The sequence below is a fragment of the Equus przewalskii genome, chromosome 5, assembly GCF_037783145.1.
Source record: "Equus przewalskii isolate Varuska chromosome 5, EquPr2, whole genome shotgun sequence".
NCBI lineage: Eukaryota > Metazoa > Chordata > Mammalia > Perissodactyla > Equidae > Equus > Equus przewalskii.
In genome coordinates, this window is record NC_091835.1 from 83,630,080 (window position 1) to 83,639,342 (window position 9,263).

The 9,263-nt window shown below is 48.8% G+C and overlaps 1 long non-coding RNA gene across 1 annotated transcript; it reads left to right on the forward strand.

Annotated features, from left to right (window-relative positions):
• Window positions 1-1,861: 1,861 nt before the first annotated feature.
• On the forward strand, window positions 1,862-7,324 carry LOC139083417 (uncharacterized). Its single transcript, XR_011540121.1, has 3 exons — window positions 1,862-2,669; window positions 3,716-3,851; window positions 5,254-7,324. It is a non-coding gene; the product is annotated as an uncharacterized lncRNA (long non-coding RNA).
• The last annotated feature ends 1,939 nt before the right edge of the window (window positions 7,325-9,263 follow it).

Genomic DNA, 9,263 nt, shown 5'->3' on the forward strand with positions numbered 1-9,263 from the left:
CGTCTTGATTGACAAGAAATGCAATAATGCAACTCTCAGGCCAGTAAACTCTGTAATAGATGTATGTGTATCTTACACATCAGACTAACTAGGATTCCGTGGAAACACTGCCATAGCCCCAGGCCAACCTGCTGCTCTCAGTGCCTCCTAGCGCCTGTGACAGTGAAGGTAAGCTGATGCTACACAACCACACAGCAGTCACCATCACACAGCTGCGACATGACAGACATGCGTGATGGACCTGTGGAGAAGGCAGCAGGATGGCGCTGGTGTGCCCTAAGAACCAGGATGTCACATGCAGGAGGCATGGGTTGTTACAGGCTGTTTATTGGGCCACATAAATTATTTATGTTGGATTTTTGGGGTGACGTGGTTGGGGTTATACGAGGGTTGGTAGGGCCCCATTTAAGACTCACCATGACCTTGTGGGGCCTCACCATGGAGAGGTAAACAGCAACACCACCAGCCTGAGTGAGTCTCCCCTGAGTTACGAGGGACACTGAGAAGTCATGTCCTCCGAGTCCCTCCGTGTTCTTGTATTTCCAGCTTGGCCCTGCGGAGAAGGCACCCCTTTGGTTATCGCATCCCATTCTCACTTCCATGAGATGTGTGGGTGAGAGGTCCATTCCACCAAGCCCCTTACCCTGTCATCTGCAGGATTATTTCCAGCACAAGGAGGGACCCTCACTTCATCCTGGGGAGGGATAGGGAAGCCTTCCTGGAAGACATGAGGGTTATGCTAACTTTGGAAGTAGATTTAGAAAGGCAGAGGGAGAAGAATGGATGGTCCTGGCAGGGAAGCATCGGGTCCAGGAGTGTGGAAGAGCAGCGGGCTTTTTGAGCAAAAGGAGCAACAGGCACAGCAAAAAAGTATTTGGAGAATTAGACCTAAGGCTGCATCTTGGCATATATGGAGAGATGCTGAAGGATTTACATCAAAGGAATAAGGTCAGAGCTGTGTTTAAAAGGCCACTGTGACATCAGTGTGGAGGAAGGAGTGGGTGTTTGTGTGTGTGTGTGTGTGTGTGTGTGTGTGTTGGGAGTGGGCTGGGAACATCAGTGAAAACATTGTAAAGACACGGACAAGAGTGGTCACATGGTCAGACGAGTGGCAACGATGCCTGATCGAAGGGACTGGCACTGATGAAGACGAGATCTGGAGGGAAATCACAGGAAGTGGATCTAGCGTTCTGGGTCCTGAGAGGTCTGAGATAGAGCGAAGGCGCCTTTTCCAGAAGTGTGCTGTGGAATCAGTTTCTCTGGATGGCGTTCAAGAAGAATTCAGACACTTATCAAAGACCTGAAGGAAGACTTTGCTCAAGAGAAGCTACTGCGCTGGGGGTTCTGCAGGGGGAGGAGCTCGACTCCACGTACAGCGAGGAAAAGCAGAAACTGATAGCCAGGGAGCGGGCTGCGGGCGGTGCAGGGAAAACGACTCCGAGGAAACCTCCAGGCTGGGGCAGTGGCTAAGGCAATGTGACAGGGTTCTGACTGAGGGCAGGCCGGGGGCAGACGGGAGGGCCTCGATCAGATCTCGAGGGTGGGAGAGTTTGCTACACAGACACAGCAGGATTCTTGCTCAAACTGGACTGAAGCGGGCTGAGCACAGAGCCGAGGTTGGGGCGTTGTCAGAGAGAGGACTCAGAGGAGCCCGACACAAGTTTGGTCAAAGGGGAGAGTGTGTCAATGGTAATAAGTAAAATGACTGCGAGAGAGCCCGCAGAGCCCTTGTGGTCCCCAGGGCCCCAACCTCACCTGCTGGCCGGATCAGCCGGGGTCAAGTCCTGCCTCTCCGCGCGCTGGTGACCTCACAGAGGTGACCCTGGAGGCCAGCTGGGAGGGGCAGGAAGAGGGGTCACTCAGTTCTCGAGTAGCTGTCATGTGGGCCTCTGACAGAGCAGGTCAGGAGAGAGCAGGCGGTTACAGCAGGTCACAAGGATGAAGACTCCGGGCAGGACCGGAGGAGGAAAGCAGTGAGGTGCATGTGGGAGAGCAATTCTCCACAACCGTCTGCGAGAGACTGTGGTTGGACAATTTGATGCGCGGTTTCTCTCAGAACTTCCTGATAATTCTGCCCTCACACGTGTAGAAATCCCAAGAGAACGAAGACCCTCCCTCAGCCATCTGAGATTGCAGCCAGGTACCTGAAGAGGGCTTCTCGAATCTTTACCAGCCACTGACTTCAAAGGGCGTCCTGGCTGGAGGAGAAGGGTGGACGAGACAAGGAGACCGGCTCCCCCTGAAGTCAGGCCTGTGTCAAGATCCCGCAAACTTTCCCGCCTGCAGATTCATTCGTCTTTCCACCGCTACCCTGAGGCTCATCGGAGAATGTTCTCCACGTGAAGAAGGAAATCATGCTCTGGCAGCCGGATCCTGAGCGATCGTTCTGAGGGAGAAGTGTTTTTCTAGCTGTAAAGGCAGTATTTGAATTTCACCAGCTGCTTCCTAATGACTGTTAGAATATTCTGGTGATGCCACCAGCTGCAGGACGGTTATGGATGTGGCCTAATCTTTCGTTAATCAGGGAGAGTTTTGTATCTGGGGAGATGACACTTATTTGACGTAATCCGCATGTCTTCTCTCTGGGTGTTCCCAATTCCTCCAGCCTTACTGATCACCCCAACCATCAGTAATCAAATAAAAGTGGCTTGAGACCCCATCACACACAGGTAAAGGGGAACCCAGCCTACCTCTCTGACCGACCGCTCTCTATGGAAATGTGGTGGGGTAACTCTTCCCGACTTTCTGCTTCTACTAAATTCTCAGTCTCTCGTCTATCTGCCTCATGTGGTTTTCCTTCTCTCAAACTCACTCCCTGCTGCTTTCTCCTCTGATGCCACCACAGAAAGTATCCGTGTGTAGCCCATTTTTACAAACAGAGAAAATTCGCATGGCTGCAGAGCATAGCAAATTCTTTAAAGCTAAATAGGGGGTGTCTCCATGGACTCCAAGTTGAGACATCCCCAGCTCTTCCCAGCAGGGTGAGACTTTCTCTTGAGCTCTCATCTCCTGGGCCTCCAGACTCTGCTTCCTGGGCCCTCTCTCTCCTGCCTCTGTCTTCACCTACCTATTTCTTCTGCCAACTTATCCTGTCCCCACCATCTTAGTCTGTCCTTGGAAACTTCGTTTTTCCTTGTATTATTATGCAGAGAAATATGCTTTCCTTTGGCTTGCTGATCTTCTGAACAACATATAAGAGCCTACTCTTTCACGACCAAATGGCTCTTCAAGGCATTTTGCTAAACAAAAGACACTTCCTACTTAAAAGAAATTTCATGAACAGCTTTTAAAATAAAATTTTGTTATTTCCTTGCTATGTTTAAGTCTGTGTCGTATCCAGATTTTAGTAACGAGCTTATCAGCATTACTTTTATAGTATTGCCAAAATAAGGCGATGTTTTGAAAATCTCTGAGTAAGGAGACATAAGACTCAATACGGCCATATTTTAAATTCGTGTTTTTTTAAATCTTCTTTGGTAATTCCTGCATATTGCCTCCTGAGGAAGAGACCTTTCCCATGAACAGCCTCATCACCTCTCCTTCAGATTTCTTTTTGTAAGACAAACAAACATCCATTTCCTGGATACTGTGAGTTAGCTGGTGACGGATATGAAAATAACAGACCTGAGGTTACATCTGATATGTGCAATAAAGTAAAGAGTTGGGAAAGAGGAGAAATGCTCGCTTACTTGCTTATCTTCCTTGTTACAACCAGAAATTCACACGTGGAAACAAAACCCAGCAGCGCAGTCCAGGACCAAGCTATTTGTGGCTTTCCGTCGTAAAGTCTCCTCTTGGTGCCCCGTGACATCTCAAGACTGTGAAGCTCTTCTTTCCATCTTACTCGGGAGGTGAGAGTTGGCCCATCTCCAGGGCTTTAGTGTTGATGGCAATTCCGTAAGTATTTGAAAGTAGTTTGCACTTTCTGTCTGATCATTTAACCCTGCCTCACGTCACATCTCTGAGAATGTCTTTTTCTCGTTTGCAAAGTGTGCTCAGAAATTCCAGATCAGTTTTGGTACAGAGGCCTATGGCACGGAAGCCTCCCACTGGGAACACTTCCAGCCTTCCAGAGCATGATCCCAGAGTGACTTTATGGGGTTGGGAACCAGGCATGTCAGCTCCATCACTACGCATCAGCTGGCGTGTGAGCTTCAGGATCACTACCTGACTTCGTGGAGTGACAGCATCTGGTGGGAGGGGCGCCTCCAGTGGCCTCTAGCCTGCTGTCCTGCCCTCCACCGTGGGGCTGTACCTAAGGCATACAGCTGCTCAGCATTACATTTCTTATCTAGATGTCTGCTGATTTTACCAGCTGTGGCTACCAAACAGAGTCATGTAAATATGGTAACATTTTAAAGTCTCCACGATGTCTCCATCTGCATCAGTAGGAACTCAGCATCCTTGAAACGGCCCCTTTTCATCTCCACAAGTTTCCCATGAGGGTTTTATAGGTGCCACAGGGACTCCCACATCTTTCTCTCTCTTATTCCAGCTCCCTCTCTTCTCATCATGTATATATCAGCTGCTTTATGGTAATAAAAAGAGTAAACATAGGGCCAGCCCTGTGGCCTAGTGGTTAAGTTCTGTGCACTCCACTTCAGTGGCCTGGGTTCCATTCCCACGCACGGACCTACATGGCTTATGGGCAGCCATGCTGTGGCAGTGACCCACATACAAAATAGAGGAGGAATGGCAGAAATGTTAGCTCAGGGACAATCTTCCTCAACAACAACAATAACAGTAAACATAGCAGAATCCCTACTATGTGCTAGAAAGTATTCCATAGGCCATGCCCATATTATGTCATTTAATGCTTGCAGCTGTACTATGAGGTGGGTTCTGTTCTCATCCCCGTGACACAGACGGGGAAACCGAGGTCCAGAGAAGAGCCAGCAGGAAAGCAGTAGCACCCAGAGTCCTTACCTTTAACACCTTTGCTGTGTGCATGTCGGCATCATGTTAGGTGTTGACTGTAAACTCTCCGTGTGAGAACACGGGCCTTGACACCGTCAGACCTGGAATGGATCCCAGCTCAGCCTCTTACCGTATAACTTGGGTGACTTACTTCCCTTGCCTGGCCTTCGGCGTCCTCATCTGTAAATGAGGGTGATGTTAGCACTTTCCTCACCAGAGTGTTATGGGTATGAAATAGAAGAGTGAACGCCACAATGTGGACTGGGGGGCCTTGCATGTTGTAAGTGTGTGGTGAATGTCAGCTCTGAATATAATAGCAGTAATCCCTTTTTGTAGATCAGCAAACTGAGGCTTGGAGAAGTGAAAAACCTGCCCAAGGATAAACCGCTTTCAAGAGGCAGAGGCTAGTTTTGAAACTTGGCTCTGCGACACGGGTCTGTACTCTTTCCAGCTGTCCATATCCAGCCAACCAGTCCTGCCGCCCGTGAGCTGCCCGATGCTGAAGATCACGTGGAAGGTGCTACGTGGGATGTGGTTTTGATCAAGAAACAGTCCTGCCCTGATCTCAAACACAATCACTGTGATAAGAGCCACGTGTGAGAAGGTCCAAGTTAGTGGACTCAATGGCGTGTGACCGGAGTGCTAAGCAGAGCAGGGCCGTGTGACTGTGAGCTCAGATCGTTTCTGGCTAGTCTCAAACCTTTGGCCGAGTGCCTCAATCTTCATTTCACCTCTTGCTGCGGAACTCATTTTTTTTTTTAAGCCCAAGAGTCCAACCTCAGTCATCTCCTAAGATCACGTAATGAGGCCATCTCACAGGGCAGGCTGTGGTCACACCACAGTTGATTTGTTGCTGTAATGAAAGCCACATGCTTCGTGGTATTTTTGGGCTCGTTAATATCAGCAGGTCAGAGCATTTTTATTTAGATATTGCTATTCCAGCTGTGCTTCCTCTACTTACTTCAAGAAAATTCAGAATTTCCACCGAACCATAGGCTTTCAGGAAAGTGGAAAGTCGAAAGTTAACGACCAGCACTTTCCACCCCCGCGCCTCGGGTCTACTGGTTTCCATACGGGCTTTGTATTGGTCTCCTTGAGTCTTTATGAAAGGAAAGACGTGGCTGACCCAGGGGCTTGCTCTCAAAGGACGATGGAACCAATAACAAGCGGGGAGACATGATGAGGAGTGACTGCAGTTTGGCCTGGAGGCAAGAGAGGAGAGGAGAGAAGAGGGGAGAGGCTGGAAAAGGGGTGTCCAGCCACCTTGCTGATCTTGCTGGGATTTATTGGCATGGTGTGATTTTTTTGTTGTTTGTTTGTTTTTATTGTCTCGAGAAAGGGAGGCTCATTCCATTTCATTCTCGAGTTCTCTTTGGAGTCGCTTGAATCTCCAAATTGGCTTCTTTCAGAGAGAGTTTTCTATTTCTTGGGAAAGGACCTCAAATTACTTTCCCAATTAAGTTGTACCTCTCCTTCCCCAGCCAACATTAAATACCCAACCCCACTTCTCTCTCCCGCCAGAGAAACTGAGGCAGGACTTTGACTTTGAATGTAAAGATGTCATTAAGAGTAGTCATCTTGGGGCCGGCCTGGAGATGCAGTGAAGATTACGCACTCCGCTTCAGCACCCTGAGGTTCGCCAGTTCGGATCCTGGGCGCAGACCTACACACTGCTTATCAAACCATGCTGTGGCGGTGTCCCACATATGAGATAGAGGAAGATAGGCACAGATGTTAGCTCAGGGCTAGTCTTCCTCAGCAAAAAGAAAAAGAGTAGTGATCTCGGTCCTTAGGATGGGTCTTTGTGGACCCAAGGAGTGACTGAAGGACACACACTCCTCTGCCCAGGAGGCTGGAGGAAAAAGGGGAGAAAGAAAGGATGATCAGGGCCCCTCAGAACCACCTTACGGATGCAGACCTTTCTGCTGAGGGTCAGGTCAGTTTGTGCCAGGCCCATGAAACAACAGCTCAGACCCTCTGTTGGTGGAGGTCCAGCCGAGGAGATTTTGCTTTGGCATATGTTTTCTTTAACCGATGTATTACAAATGTTTTAAACCCAACAGCCATAAGCAGGAAACTGCTGAATTTTCCCCACCACGGACACCTTGAAAACATATGCTGCTCAATCTCCTCTCCTTGTCCCCTTCTGTAGAATGGCCATTTTCAGGTAAAAAAACCCCAACAAAACAAATCTTATTTTGATAATTAAGACTCTTCAAGTGTTCAAAGGCCCAATAGAGTGTAAATCAAGACTTCTCCCGTTGCTGTAGCCGAGGCCTGACCCTCGGCTGGGGGTCCCGGAATGGGGAAGGAGGGGTTGATGATGGTCTGTTTGTTCCCGATTTTCCTCACTCCCTCCGTCTCCTCGATCGGCTGTGCAGCAATAAAACATGGTTTACCAGTCCTCGTTCACGTTACAAGTATACATGGGGCGCTTCCTAGGTGGCTGGCCTTGCACTGAGCCCTGGAGACACGGCAGTTAGAAGGACATGATCTCTGCTCACACAGAGCTCCCAGTCTACGGGGCTGATCTGGCAAATCCACACGGTGGGGTTGTAAGTGCTTGGATGGTATATGCACAGGGGCCCAGAGGTCATAGGAGGCCATACTGCCTGGACTTTAACAAGGCGGGGGGGGGGGGGGGGGGCGCGGGTAGAGTCAAAGAGGACTTCCTGGAGGAAGTAGCATCTACAGGGAGGTCTGTAGGATGAATCCCTGCCAGCCAGGAAAATGGGGATGGAGTGGGCGATGGTTTCAGGCAGATGAATCCTGACTTGAGTAAGAGCCAGAGGCAAGAAGGAGCCTGAGTGGCCTGGCATGACTAGAGAGGACTTTGCCAGCAGGAAGTGCTGGTTCTGAGGCTGGATTAGGGGACAGATCATGGTGGGTTTCACAACCAGCCCACGAGTACGTGATGCTGTCATCCTTTTACAGCCAAGGCCAAGGAGCTCAAGGGGTTAAGTGACTTGCTCCAAATCACACAGTGCAGGTGGCAGACCCGAGACTGGACCTCCTATCGGCCTCACCCCGAGGACAGACACCCCTAATCTATTCCTTTGGGTCTTTTTCATTTGGGGAAAAGTTTAATTAAAATTTGTACCGACATAAATAATACGTCTGTCTCCAAAAGGCCCTTCTGCTCCATTTTGACCCATAAAATTGCCTCCTCTCAGGATTAAACAAACTGAAATTTATTAAAGAATATTCCTTACCGATCCTGATGGAGGCAGCAAATCCTCAAGAACTCGGCCTAGAGTCGCTGTGAGCAGAAGCTGGGGAGAGCCAGGCCACGTCTGTATTCCAAGGAAGAGGGCCCAGAGAGAAAAATGCCCAGCAGTGTCTTTCAGAAAATTTTTAAGAGGACTAGACTGTTCATGACCTTGGTTGATTAGGGTCAGGAACTCAACATGATAATGCTGAGTGTACCAGAAAAATCTCTGCTCGCTCCCTGCGCATTGCTGCTGACCAGGCTTCTCCAGCTCTAACTTGGCTTTAGGCCTCCGGAAAGGCAAGTTGGTTTGAAGGTTGCTTTTTTTCCCTCCCTCTCTTCCAAGTTGGGGTCAAAATTCAGCATAATTGTGGCATTTAACCACTGATAAGTGAAAACTAAAGCTCACTGACAACAACGAGTGTTGTCAAAGCTCAGGAGAGCTCACTCTACCTGCATCTGGATGGCTGCCTTCTTGGCCGAACATATGATGACACTTTCCATTTCATCACAGGGCCTTGGACCTCACTCACTCTGCGTCTCCCTCCCTGGGGCATTGCAGATCCTGGCTTGTCTTGGACAAAACTGAGAAACAGGCAAAGAATGCCTTTGGAGCTGTCAAGCTTCTTTTTCTTCCTCTCCCAGTGGGGCTCCACACCCTGTGGCTCAGGTGCCCAGCACCACATTATTTCTCTGTTCTCTTCCATCAAAATGATGACTAGGAAAGAACCCCAAACTTCTCACTGGAAGAGAGGAAGGAGTGATGATGATGATGATAATAGCTTACACTTAGATGGTGCATGCTGTGCGTAAGACACGGGGTACTCAGACTTTCATGTGCATTGACTCAATGAGTTTCCCCAATAATTCTAGGCACCAGAGAATATCATTATACCTCTGTGTTACAGAGAGGTTGGTTTACTTACCCAAGGTCCTATTGTTAGAACATGGCAGTCATGATTTGAACCCAGGAAGTCTGGTTTTGTCCATGTGCTTAGCCATTATATTAGAAGAATGGGAATGATTCATCGACCAAGAATTGGTGGGACTGTGTTTGATATTGTAATGCATTATTTTATTTAATGCTGCTAAGTGGCTTTTGATATAAGGTTTTATAACCCCAGTGTACAAAAAGGAA